The sequence below is a fragment of the Malus domestica genome, chromosome 02, assembly GCF_042453785.1.
Source record: "Malus domestica chromosome 02, GDT2T_hap1".
NCBI classification, from domain to species: domain Eukaryota; kingdom Viridiplantae; phylum Streptophyta; class Magnoliopsida; order Rosales; family Rosaceae; genus Malus; species Malus domestica.
Window position 1 is genome coordinate 28,757,268 of NC_091662.1, and position 14,665 is coordinate 28,771,932.

Consider the following 14,665-nt stretch of genomic DNA (forward strand, 5'->3'; position numbering starts at 1 on the left):
TTTTACATTCCTAGCAATGGAACACTCAAGTGTTGAAACCTCAAAGCAGATATATCCAACACGAAACAAAATCTAAGTATGTGTCGACAAGACTATACAAAGAAAGGAACAACCAAACAATGGCTTATATCCAAACAATAGATCTATTCATACACAGCCAAAAAACTTCACCTACAAAGCTTCACCTACATAGCTTCACCCAGAAAGCTTCATCTACAAAGCTTCACCATCAAAGCTTCACCTAGAAAGCTTCATCTACAAAGCTTCATCTACAAAGCTTCACCATCAAAGCTTCACCTAGAAAGCTTCAACACCAAAGCTTCACCTACAAAGCTTCAACACAAAACCTTGCTCCAAATAAACAAATTTTGTTCACAAAACCCAAGATGCCCTTGAACTTGTACAAAAACACTTGGGTAAACATAAACATTTTTTGTTTTACACCCACAAGGGCCCAAAATCTTCCTTCTTATTTATTCACTTATATATGTTCCCAAACATATTATAATAGATCCAACAACAAGCCAAAGTCCCAGGTTTCATAATGGACAAAAGTACAAGCAATTCATCAATAATGAAGGTGCTACAAAAATTGGAATCTGCCCCAAAATAGAAATCCAACCCAAGAGACTTTTTCTCTCTCTCCCTCTTCCGCCTCCTTTCATCTATCAAATTTCTGCAACCTCTTCTCTTCTCCAATGGAGCTGAATTTTGGACACCCTATAGTTGTTGAGCATATGAACAACTTTCAAGAAGGAACCATTTCTGTTTGAGCGACGGAAATTAAAGTGTTGAAGCTCCAAACATGACAGTCGGATTCTTGCAGATTTCGAAGCTGCTGTGATGTTTCGAAGATCTGGAAATATTTAACCATTAGTTCATTCTGAATTTTTGATATGTTATGAAAGAGACGATGAGGAACAACTTCAATGAAGAAAGAATGCTGATCTGAACAATAGAAAATGGAGTTTCGAAGCTCACAACAAATCTGACGGGTTGACAGAAAAATAATAACCAGTCATTCATCATACCTGAATTTCTTGAGTTATACAGCTCCGAGGGATCTCAATTTTGGATATGTTGTAGTTCACAAGTTAAGGAACAACTTCGATGAAGAAAGTATGTTGATCTGAGCAAGAGAAAATGGAGTTTTTGAAGCTCACAACAAGTCTGACGCGTTGATATACAAATGACGAACAATCACTCATCATACCTGAATTTCTGGAGTTGTACTGCTCCGATGGATCTCCAATTCGGATATGTTGTAGTTCACGAGCTAAAGAACAACTTTCATGAAGATGGTTTTGCGATCTGAGCCACAGAAAATGGTGTTATATTGAAGAAAAGCTAAAGGCAGACTAAAGGAAAGCAAAAATGGTAAAGCAAAGCAAAAGAAAAGCTAAAGGAAGACAAAATCATGGCACATGATAATGAGTCATACCCTACCCCTCATTGGATTCGAATACACCCATCCTCCAAAATCATGACAAAGGCCACATTATAGATATCTGTACAAACATTCCAAAGAAAAAGGGAGGGAGTAAAAAATAAAAAATAAAAAAAAAATAAAAAAAATAAAAAAAATAAAAAAAAAATAAAAAAAAAAGGGCCTAGGCCTCCACTTCTTTGGGCCTAACACATCTTCATAACAAAAAAACAATATATGAAGAAAGAGCCCTGGGTTACCACTTCGAAAAGAAACAAGTGAAGTTTTCCTACTCATGACATTGACTACTAGCTAGACACCTCATTCGGCAACTCTCTTCGCCTGAAGACTTGGGGGACTCCCACCATATGCTACTGCACCTTGATACTCGGCAGTCTCACAACCACTCAGTGACTTGGATTTTTCAAGTCTCCAACCAAGAAGTTTTCCTCACTCGGGAAATTAAGGGAACACTACCTCAAACTACATGCTTCACTCACAAAGCTTCAACAATACAGGTTTCAACAAAAGCAAAAATTCAAAGAACTTTATGAAGAAGGCTTTGGTGTATTTAACACAATATGTTGAAATGAAGCAAAGCTTATTTATTAATATTTTCGATAAGGCACAAATATGTACATATACATGAGTCAAAATAAACAAACAAAAGGGAGCCTTCACAAAGGTTGCTTAGGGGAAGTCTCAGCAGTCGGTAGAGCCCCAGAAAGAGAAAGCACCGGAGGGTGGTTATCCGGAGCCTCAGTACTTGACAAAACCCCAGAAGGAGGAGGCATTGGAGGTTCATCATTTGAAGCTTCATTACCAGGTACAGCCCCAGAGGACGAAGGCAATAAATGCCTTTGGAACAAACCCACAAACCGCTGATGATCAAGTAAAACCTTACCATCAGATTCCTTCATCTGGTCAAGCTTCCTCTTCATGTTTGTAGCATAGTCATGGGCGAGCCGGTGCAACTGCCTATTCTCATGCTTGAGCCCTCTAATCTCCTGTTTGAGACTCATCACTTCAGCAGCCAATGATTCAACTTGGCGGATTCTAGCAAATAGGCGTTGGGCCATATTAGACACAGAACCTGCACACTGAACACTAAGAGCCAGAGAGTCCTTAACAGCCAACTCATCAGACCGTTTGGAAAGTAGTCTGTTATCTTTGGGAGTGAGAAGGTTCCTGGCCACCACTGCAGCGGTCATATCATTCTTCATCACAGAATCCCTAACGGTAAGAGGACCAGTAGGGGATATGAAGGATGGGCGCCATATGTTGTCTGGAGAAGGCGTGGCTGTCTCTTCTCCAAGGTTCAAGTCAAAACGACGGTCGGAGGGTCCAGACATTTTCAAATGTGTTGAAGAGGGAAGAGGTCAGACAAATCAAGATCTTAGAAGTGCAAGAAATGAGCTTCTACTGGTAGAGATTCAAGTGTGCTGTGGAACTTAATGCCAGCCTCTATAAAAATCTGCACTCGACAGAGCTTCAGAAATCGAATAGGCGTTTGCTTTCTCAAAAGCTGGGCTGCTCAGAGACCACGAGGGCCGATCTCAGAAATCGAAGAAGCACCTGCTTTTTCAGCCTCGTCAGCACCTGTCATATGCACACTCAGCTTTTCGGAAATTACGGGCAATCTGTCGAAGATTTCTAGTGAAGCAGAAAGCACGTGAATCTTACTGTTCAATCACCGCTCTCCATATGCACCATCAACTCCTCGGGTACCACATATAACTTTGTCAAAGATCTCTGACAAAGTTTAGGCACGAGAATTTCGAAGTTCCAGCTACCCTACTATTACCCATAAGGGTAAAGGAACAGCACCACTGCTTGACAACTGGAAAGTCCCTATATGTGTCGACCTCCGTGTTTTGTGGCAAGACAGGTTGGCAAGAACGTCCAACCTTTACTCACATTCGAGAAAAGACTCCCAACATAATTACTTTCTCAAAAACCGGAGTAACACCGCTTTCCGAATCTCGAGAGTCAGATCCTCGACAGGATTGCTTGTTCGAAAACCGAAGAGGCACAACTCTCAGAACTTCGAGAGCCAGATTTCCTTAGATAAAGCTTGTCTGTAATCTTCACACATAACATCAGCTTTCCAGATACCACATACCACTTTTTCAAAGTGCTATGACAAAATTAAAACACGTGAAGCTGGCAGCTCCCACTACATTGCTGTGACCAAGAAGGGTAAAGGAATAGCATTACTACTTGTTATTGGGAAATCCCTATATACATTGACCTCCCTCCTCAACGGACAGGCAAACCTGCAAAAATGCTCAACCCTTTCTCGCATTCGAAAAGGCACCCTCAACATAACCTCTCGAAATACTCAGCTTTATTTCCCCCCGATAATACCTCAGCAAATAAGCCACACCAAGAACAAGAGTATCTCATATCATCAGGGTCGAAAGCAAGAGTATCCCATATCATGCTTTCTCCCTGTCTTTGTCTTTGTCCTTGTCCACACCTGCAGGACAAGGAGAAAGAGAGCAGTCAGTCGGAACCTGAAATCAAACCTCTAATTTGGAACTGACTGCCTGGAGCCTTTGCCTGGTTGCTTACTTAGCATTGCTCTCGAGTACTCATCCTCAACTGCTGTCAAGGTCACGAATTCCACCGGCAAATACCTCATGACAGTTGATCAGATATTGGTTCTTTACACTGAAGCTGCCAAGCGTGGATGAGTCACTATGAAGGAATGTTTTGAAGGACCATTTAAATGCAAAGGTTGCACACCACTTCTGCCATGCAAAAGATTGAAGCAGAAGGTTCAATGGTGAGCTGAAACAGATCACTACAGCACGACACCTTTCCATACCACATTCATTATTCCGTCAACAGCAAAAGTATCCCATATCATCAAGGTCGAACGTACTCTAGATTTGATGGACTTGTTTTGACCCTCAAATTTTTGAGTCGGCCTTATACTCTGAAGGGCACCAGAAAACCCTCCAGCACAGTTCAAGAATAAGCCTGTGGAAAGTTACTTCTTCAAAAGCAAAAGTATCTCATATCATCTCTTATCCATTTGCTTCTCCTTATCCTGGCAGTTGAATGAGAGACAAGGAGAAGGAGAACAATCAACCGGAAGCCGAAGTCAAACCTCTGATCCTGGGTTGCTTACTTGGAAGTTTGACTGCTTACCTTGTCTGTCACCTCTTTCGGCAGATCTCCTAGCTCGGCGACTTGGGGGACTCCTACTATAGGGTTTGTATCGCACTTGACCAAGCCCGAAACTACAAGTAAGCTTCAAAGTGAAATTGATACATTACCTTGTGCATCTTCATCAGCTAAATACACCATTCCTGGATGGAGGAAAGGTACTTCCAGAGAAGGGCAGATGAAGATCAGACCACACTTCGGTACTTAGAAGTTTCGTGATTACTCAAGGGATTGGATCTTGCAAGTCCCCAACCGAGGAGTTTCCCTCACTCGGGAACTTAGGGGAGCACTGTTTGTACCATACTTGACCAATCCCGAAACTACCGAGCACCGGCCAACGCTATACTGTCAAGGACCCAGAAGAGTTCCCCTCCGACCAGGAGGCCAATCACTACTCGACACGTGTCAAGATTAGAAGCCAATCAGAGCGCAGCACGTGTCGACATCAAGAACCAATCATAACATGACACATGTCAATGTGACAAAGCTACAAGTTTTTCTATAAATAGGGGTCATTCCCCCACAATATGGCCTAATGCCATTTGTGTTAAATCATTCACAAGAACTCACTAAATTGAGAGCTTGATCCTTTGTACTTGTGTAAGCCCTTCACTACTAATAAGAACTCCTCTACTCCGTGGACGTAGCCAATCTGGGTGAACCACGTACATCCTGTGTTTGCTTCTCTGTCTCTATTCATTTACGTACTTATCCTCACTAGTGACCGAAGCAACCAAGCGAAGGTCACAAAACCTGACACTTTCTGTTGTACCAAAATCTTCGCTGATTTTGTGCATCAACATACATCTTTGCATTGCGCAGTGAAATGGGCAACTGTTGGAAGTATGCCCACAAAGCCACTCATTTGATGTAATAGCTTTTGGAATACTTATTGTATTAAACTTTTATATGTTTAATGAAGGGCAAAGCTTATTGTTAATCACTATTTATTGTATCATGTGTTTAAGTAATAAGGGAATCCAAGGGATGTATTTGATCTAAGAGACAAGTGATCTAAGTGAGTTAGATTATCGAGACCATTCTCTTATGTTCATTCCTAAAACGTTCCTAGCCATAGGATTGCCAATTGGGTATTGACAATCCGCTAAGGTTAGTATGTGTTATGTTGACTCAAACGTGAGTATGAACTAGTCTCAAGTCATTTGGTGTTGGACACTAAGACAAACACATAGGTGCTCGAAAAAGGTAATCGAGTACACTGAACGACGCTTAAAAGAGAGTTCGAACATACATGTCATGTATGAACTCTAAAGTTACAATATGCAAAGTAGTCATTTGACCTGAGGCATCATAGATGTCTAATGGTAAGGTCCTTGATCTTTGATCATGTCAACGGCATTCCTTTGGATTGTCCACGGCATTGTTGGGGTCAAGCTATCTAGTCATGTAGGCATATGAATGCACAACAAGGGATCTCTAACCTTCCATGGTGGAGGGAGAATACTCTAAGATATGATTCTAAAGTCTTTGGCCAAAGCAAATGAATATGACTTAGGAAGTTTGTTCCAAATCATATTCAAATGAATCATATAGGAAAGTATCACATTGGATAGAAGACATGAAACAAACTATCACTTAAACAATGTGATTAAGAGTATTGTATTAGAGAAAGACCGTATTGCATTGTAGTTGTAACTGGATAGGTTCTCCAACCAATTCTACTTAGCTTGGGTAACCATGATATGCTGCTAGGTGTCACTCATGGTTTGTGGAAGCCCTGAAGATTAGCAAACACTAATCTTAAGGGAGAATTGAAATGTGGTTTCAATTCACAATCGATCGTTAAGAGTAACATCGCCCACTGCCTCGCTAATTGGAACCTAATGGATCGCACACCACATAAGGATGTTAGTGAAGAAATTATATGAAATGGATAAGCAATTAAATGGTTTAATTGAAGAATGGTCAAAGTTAATTAATTAGTTAATTAATTATACAAAAGGTTCGTATTGGGCTTTTAAGTTAGTTTGGGCTTCGGGGTCCAAAATTGTTTTGGTCCACTAGGCCCATTATGTTTAAGTTGTATGACAACTAAAACAAATATGGGCATTTAGCCCAATAACAAAAGGAGGCCGGCCATAGCAAGGGTAGTGGGAAATTTTGCTTAATTGCAAGTTTGCCACTAACCTAAGAGATGAAGTATAAAGTCATCTTTATAGCTTTGTTTCTCATTAGGGTTTTTCTAATAGAAATTGGGTGAAACATTTTCTCTCATTTTCTACATAGAGGCCGGCCACTTAGAGGATTTTTACTAGCATCTAAAATCTCTCTAAGTCATCCATATCATCTTCACAATATACATCTTTGGTGAAGAGACTTAGAGACATCAAGCTTTTGATGTTTTTGGAGAACAAATCCTTTTTTTCCTCAAATCATCAAATGAGCACTAAAAGGGAGGAAAACACAAGGAAGATTCAAAGAGATTGGAGGTGACTTGAAGGCCCTCCACTTGGGTGAATCCCTTGTGTAATCAAGGATGAGCTTCAAGGGTAAAGAATCACTAAATCTTTACTTCTCTTTAATGTTGTTAAAGAGTTCTTTTTGGTTCACCATATACTAGGCTTTCAAAAGTCATGGGTTTTATGAATTGTTTTTGGATGCATGCCTACTTTAAAATGTTGATAACTTGCATGTGTATTCAAATGTTCATACTTGTTCTTAGCTAGGACTAATTTTTTCCTTCAGCAACATGTTCTAACGAGGATAAGGACGATTCTTCAGCAAAAAGGCTGAAATCTGGAATCTTGAAACCTTTAGGATATTCGAACTTTTTCATGGTCGAATCGATCATCCATTGGACCTCGGTCATATCGACAGATGTTGCTTCCATTCTCTGGTCGGATCCATCTGTCGGACTACTTGATCCTCCCTTTTTTTTTCTAAGTCAATCGTTTTGGGCCAAGTAGACACTACTTCGGCCTGTAGCAGATTCCTTTTTAGTGGAAGCTGCCGAGCCTGATCAGTAGGTCCTCATTTGAAGACTTTGCTAACTAATAATTCGAGTAATTTGGTGTGGGTCTTACCATTACTTCGTATTACCTCGAGGAAATTGTTCATTTTTTGAACAACTGTTTGTTCAACTTGGCGAGATTGCTCATCAAGTCACATTCGAAGAAACGACCTAGTTGAAGGGTCAGAGCCTTTACCACCGTCTTCATCCCAGTCTTCCACTATTCCTTTAATGAAAACGCCTGCGGTTCAGTTGGGTACTTTTATGTTTCGAGGCTGGGTACCGAGGCAAACTTCCTTTACTCGGTGTGTCACACTTACAGCTTTAGGGTCATAGCAACAAGAAGATTCCGCGCATGTGACACTTCTTGTCCAAGACTTTGAATTGGCAGATCGGTCGTTGATTTTCCCATGGTTGTTTTCTTTTTTACTGATCGTGTCTCGATGGTCATGAACTTCATAGTTTTAGCACTGGGTCCCACCGGGCATGCCAAAATGTTGACCCTAAAAACTACCAAGCTTACGTGGCGCGCAGGCCAAGTAACTAATGAGCTAACTACGTCATTCGGTTGTATACGAGGCGTGCCAACTCGTTGACCGAGCTCTGCTGGTGAGTAAAACTTGTTGATGTTGCGTTAGCTGCGTTGTTGACTTCTGAATCCTGCGACTGCGGCCGAGGAAGGAACACGTCTCGACCTTCGGGTTTTAAAGCCTGAAGACAAGGCTACTAGTTCTGCAAAGTTCACAAATCGTCGATGCCAGATTCGGTCACAGTGATTATATTCGTAAGAGTAGAAGCACGTCGAATCGACACCAGAGTATAGGGACACATATACTTAAAATAAATGTACGTCTTAATTGTGAAAGTGGTTCGGCCGTCAGAATGCCGAACTTTAAAACCTACTTGTGAATAACCAATCATAAACAACTCGACGTTCAATATACCGAGCCCAGTAATTCGTAAAACCTTACTTCGCTGATAAGGCTAATAAGATGACTTCTGCCAATAAGGATTTGAAAATCCTTCTCGACCAAGACTTGGATAGATAACCATTCGGCCTCGACGCAGTGCTGTTTATCCAAACTGAAGGTGCTCCACGGTTGACTGATTCTACGACTTTAGTGTTGTTTATCCAAACTGAAGATGTCGCTGGTTGCCTTCATAGTGCTGTTTATCCAAACTGAAGATGTGTCGGCGAAAAGAAAATAAAAATCTCAAGTTTGTTGAGAGGTTTTGCGTAGAGCGAGAGTTTGCGCAGGGTAGTTTGTGTGTTGAATTGGATGGGTTTTGAATGATGTCCTCCTCCCCCTATTTATAGTAGTCAACCTGCTTCCGATCGAATCACAACCATTCTCGAATTAGGACTCATTTCCCCGATCCACCCTTATCTCGACCAACCCAACTCCTACTAGGACTTTGAACTCAACCTGTTATCAGGCCGTATTAAATCCCAAACTTCAACATTCTTATCCTGTCGAAACTCTTTCTCGTAATAGGACTCACCCACATCCCATGGATTCCCAATGGGACACGGCCAACCGTGGCTATGCGGCCCATGAGCCGGATGACCCCCAGCGACTTCTAAGCACGGCCTCTGGGCCGAGGATAATTCTAAACTCGCCCCAAATCAGTATTTTGGGCCCAAACACCAACAAAAAAAAAATCAATTCGACGCAAGCATGCCAAAAGAGTAGTGCAGTTTAAATTTTATATGTTGTATTGTGATTTCAATTTTATTTATCTCGAACCCAGTCAAAGCATACCTTAATTCCAAGTTTTGGTTTGCTACACTGAGGAGGAGCGATGTTGATTGTAATAAAAAATTAGAATGAATTGCTAAATTAATTCTTGAATTATAATTTGAGTAAAAATTAGGTCATTAAATTACTTTTTTTTAGAAAAATCAATTCTTGAATTATAAAAATCTGTCAATTAAGTCCCTAATATTATATTTGTAGCTACTATATTCAATTTTCTGTCAATTTAAGTCACGTTACTTGCATGTGATACACATTGGAGGGTAAATTGGTAATTTTCCATACAGAAATAGTGTATGGAGTCAATTTAGAGGGTAAATTATACGTTAGATTCACAACCTATATGAAATGTTAAGGCTTATAGGCGGAAAATAATGTTATTACACTCTAAAGTGTGTCAAGTGACTTAAGTTGACGAAAAATTGGATAAAATAGCTTTGAATATAATAGTAGGGATGAAATTAGAAATTTTAATGAATTTAGGTACTTATTTTACCACAAAATAATTCAGGGACTAATTTTCACTGAGATAATAGTTCAAGGACTAAATCGGCACTTCACCCTAAGAATTATAGGATTGAGTACCTAAAACTTCCCAACTTTTTAGTGTCATTTCAAATTAATCTCAATTTTTTTAAACATTTCAAACAAGTACCCAACCTATTGAAAATGTCACATTCGTTAAGTCCCAGTTAAAACTTTGTTAAATTAACTAAAGATTACTATGTCTCCAAAAACAATAGAAGGTCATGGAAGCATAGCCTTCACCAATTAATGTCACCACCACCACCATCAGGCCATCACCTCCAAACCCAATGCAAGACCACCAACCCCACCCTACAACTCAAGCCGCCAACATTAAGAAGAATGTCATGAATGTTGTGGAAATGGTATAGATTGCCATGTCGCGGTCAGCACCATATTCAATACCGTTTGATCATTGGGTTCCTTATTATATAATCTATGTTTGAAATTTAGATTTTGAGTCAACTAATATTAATGTTGACCATGATATACCTTGTTGGTGAGTTTTGAATATAAACTATGTTTGAAAAATTAACTGGGGCTTAATGGCTGTGGCATTTTTAATAGGTTGGGTACTAGTTTGAAATATTTAAAACTGTTGAGACCAATTTGGAATGACACTAAAAAGTTGGGGAGTTTTAGGTACTTAATCCAAAATAATATTTAAACCATAATCTAATTCCAAGTCTTGGTTTGCTACATCAGTTGTTCACCATCAACCTGCCTTTTCGGCTGTCGTCCAACACACGTTCAGGACTTCGTTGGCTTCAACCCAGTTGCGTTGCTTGACGAGCTTGCGCACGTTTGGTAAGCCAGGGGCTGTTCTCGGCTTGAGGTCTTGTGGAGCCAAAGATGGGGATGCAGTAGGGCTTGCTCAGCGCTTTAGGAGATTTTGAACCTGGGGAGGAACTGTGGCGTAAGCTTCGTCATTGTCGGTAGGCTTCCTTTTGCAACTGTTCGGTTTGCTTGGACTGTTTGGAGTGTTTTGGTGCAGTTGTGGTGAGTATAGTACGGGTTACGGTGAGAAAGCGCGGCCATGGCCACGCCGCCACAGAGTGAGAGGACCAAGTTGCCCAAAAAAAAAAGAGAATTTAAGTCAGGATGGTTTTGGATTTTCCAGAAATGAGCTGGTTGGAGTTTTGTTGAGATATTTCAAACAATAAATTCAAAAATAAAAAAAATAAAAAATAAAAAAGAAGATTTTTCGCTTCCTTGAGTCGAACCCGGTATATCAATAATCCAAGTTTACTATTGCTACAGAAGAATTGTTGTATGTTTTCTTCACTAATTATATTTAAACAAAATCTCAAGATTCATTTGTTCATTTATTTAATTTTCTACTAGGAGAGTGATTTTATGTAGAATTTGTTTTTTTTTTTTTTTTACGTTTTGAAAAGAAATTTTTTTATTTGAATCCATGTAGCATCGCTTTATATCTAGTTATCCATTTCACTCGTACTATTTTTAATTAAAATCTACATTTCTTTACACTTAAATTTACTATCTAAACTACATTCATATACCAAATTCACCATGTAAATTTATCTTTACATCTATTTAAAAAATAAAAAATCCAACTCAAAACATACTTTCTCTCCTTCCAATTTAGACCATCAATCCTAGTACACTCGTCTTATAAAGATATATAAAAATAATAAAAGATAAATATAACAAATAAAAATGGATAACTTGTCAAGTATTCATTGATGTGGAGCCAAAAATAATCTCAAAAATCTTAGAGATGACATGTGGACTTTACCCCGAAGAAGACAAGATTGCCTTCATTAAATGGGCAGGGCACACAAATATTCCCACGCACAGCTTAGCATCCCTGGAAGTTCAAGCAGCAGATTACGACTGCTCAAAACTCATTGCTCGTGAGTCATCAAAGATAGGATTAAGACCACGTCAAATGGAACATCTTATGTTCCTATTCCTAGAAATTTTTATAAGTTCTTTGAATAGCCATGGGAAAGTAATATGATGGCGGGAATTTTAAGACCACGACGAACGGAACATCCTATGTTCAAGGATATAGACTAGACGATGGAGATCACAATGTGGCCCCACGTTGTCCTTCCTTGAGGCTCAACACAACAACCTTACCACCACGGAACACCTCCACTACAGTGGCTCAAGGTGCGGATCCAGTGGCCACAAGGACTGCCCAAGTAGTAAACTAGGGCCAGGAGGCCACGATGGAGAAACAATAATAGTTGTAGCCCATGAGCTGCATGCCCAGGCGCGAGAGGCAACCCAAACTGGAGCTTTATGCAAGGCCTATAATACACCGTAGACAACGCAAGCCCAGGAAAGGGGTGGACTATTCCACAGGCCAGACGGGCCCAACTGATACACGGCTCAGCTTGTGGCACCCACCCTAATAGTCAACCAGGTGGGTTGACTCGTACCCTCACCTTGACCCGCTTTAGTGGCCCAGTTGTCACTCCAGACCGTTCCCAGAATGGTTCAATGACCTGGTTCCAAGTTCCCAGATTGGTTCAATCGACCTGATTTCACATTCCCAGACTGGCTAAGGTTGGATAGACCCCACCTATTTTTTCACATATTTGACCCGTCCCGGCTAGAATTTTGCACCTATAGTCCATTACACTTCCCTTACTCATGGAAACGCTTGCCATCCAAGCTCTTCCACCCGAATGGTGAACAAAACCTGTCTCGACATGTCCAGATTTGACAAGCGCCCTCGCACAGCAAATAACTTTGGTGAATCAGCTCATGTAGCACATCAAGACTCAGCGCACTCTGAAGAGGTATCCCAAAGTAGGATGAGGGTAGGCGACTACGTTTCTTTCTAGCAGCTTGCCAATAAATGACCACTCAACTAGCCACAAACTGAACGTTCTGGTAGTGTTCACTCCCGCCTAGGCCCTGAGATAATGTTTTCTCTCATTTCAGTGTGCAGACAAACTTTCACTCCCACCTGGTCCATTGGCAAGTGTGCATTCACTGTTGGGTACACACTCCGACGAGCATCCTTGGCACAATTTCAAGAGTACAAATTCAGCCAGTCACTATCACCAAAATGCATTCCTTAATGGAATATTACAAGAAGAGGTCTATATAGGACAACCACTAGGCTTTGTGGATTCTCAGAAGTCTACTTATGTTTACAAGTTACATAAGTCTTTTTATGGTTTAAAACAAGCCTCAAGGGCTTGGAATGAAAGGTTTACTAGTTTTCTTTCTTTTCTGGGCTTTCTTTCCTTATTTGAGAAATGTGTTTGACAGTTTGTTGTGATCATTCTTCTCTATGTAGATGATATTATCATCATAGGTAGTGCCATTGTTGTAGTCACTGAGGTTATTAGTGCTCTAACCAAGGAAGCTGATATTAAAGACTTGGAACCATTGTATTACTTTCTTGGGATTCAAATTACTTAGAATTCTGATGATTTGTTTCTTTCTCAAGCCAAATATGTTTCTAATTTGCTTGTAAAGATTGAATGGAACTGCAAATCCATGTGCTACTCCTTGGTTGCCATACAATAGGTTGTTAAATGATGATGGGAAACCTTTTAACAATTAAGAGTTGTACATAAGTATTGTAGGGGTTCTTCAATATCTTATCTTCACCAGGCCATGTATTGCATTCTCAGTTCACCAAGTCTGTTAGTTTATGCATTGTCCTATGGAATCTTATGTTCTTGCTATCAAAAGAATCCTTATGCATTTGAAAGGTACACAGACTTATGGTATTCAATTTGTTAAAGGTGCTTTCGATGGACATGCATTTAGTGATGTTGGCTAGGCTAGAGTCCTTGGGACCCTAATGACAGAAGGTCAACAACTGAATTGGTAGTTTTTTTGGGGTCTAATCCTACTTCATAGTCCTCCAAGGAACAAAACACAGTCTCTAGGTCTTCTACTAAAGCAAAATATAGAGTCATCACTTTTACTGTTGCTGAAATTGATTGGATTAGGCAATTGCTTTGCCTTTCTGCATATCTTTGTACCTACTCCCTCTACATTGTTTTGTGATAATTTATTTGCTATTACTCTTACTTGTTATCTAGTCATGCATCAAAGGACCAAACACATTGAGATTGATGTGCACTTTGTTAGAGAAATGGTGGCTAAACAACTTCTGCGTATGTAGTTTGTTTCACCTAATCAATAGTTTGCTGATATACTGACTAAAAGTTTTTCATCCCCATTGTTTCATACTCACTGTTGCGATCTCAAGCTTGGACCTTCCTCTCCTAAGCTTGAGAGGGGATGATAACAATATGGAATCAATGGTTTTATTAAGTGTCATGTGGCAATAGATTAGGGAGTTTGTAATGATAATGTTGTTAAGTTGTAGATAAGGTTGTTAAGTGTTTGCTTAGTCATTAAGCAAGTCTAAAGATATATAAATCAATTGTATATGTAAGAAATCATTACAGAAATAGAAACTTCTTTCTTCTTCCTCAGGCTCTCTTTCTCTCTCCGAATCTCTTAATCTTACGATCTATACTCTACAACATTCTCTGTTGTTTTACATCTTCTGCTGTTGCTCTCCTAGTTTCTTGTACGCAATTTCTTTGGCCCCTAGCGTGACCCGTGTACGGGGCTTGAACTAATTTTGTAGTCATTTTATTAAGTGAGTTCAACGACATGAAGACCCAGCGAGTGTCCATGGAGTTGCATACGAGAGGGGTCTTTTGAAGTCTTGTTAACGACTCGAACAGCACTTGCACCGTTTTTTGTGCAGTGTGCACGTTAGTGCAGCCTTCTTATCCAACGTGTAGGCTTTCTACAGCGGTCTTCTTCTTCGTCGGCATCTAGGGCAACAGCACACCATTTGGT

At 40.1% G+C, this 14,665-nt stretch overlaps 2 long non-coding RNA genes across 2 annotated transcripts; one reads left to right on the forward strand and one right to left on the reverse strand.

Annotated features, from left to right (window-relative positions):
- Positions 1–721: 721 nt before the first annotated feature.
- LOC139193884 (uncharacterized) lies at positions 722–1,342 on the reverse strand. Its single transcript, XR_011578414.1, has 3 exons — positions 1,214–1,342; positions 1,032–1,129; positions 722–856 (listed from the first exon to the last, which is right to left on the reverse strand). It is a non-coding gene; the product is annotated as an uncharacterized lncRNA (long non-coding RNA).
- A 2,851-nt stretch (positions 1,343–4,193) lies between these two features.
- LOC139190547 (uncharacterized) lies at positions 4,194–5,242 on the forward strand. The gene is made up of 2 exons (XR_011574850.1): positions 4,194–4,645; positions 4,729–5,242. It is a non-coding gene; the product is annotated as an uncharacterized lncRNA (long non-coding RNA).
- Positions 5,243–14,665: the final 9,423 nt, after the last annotated feature.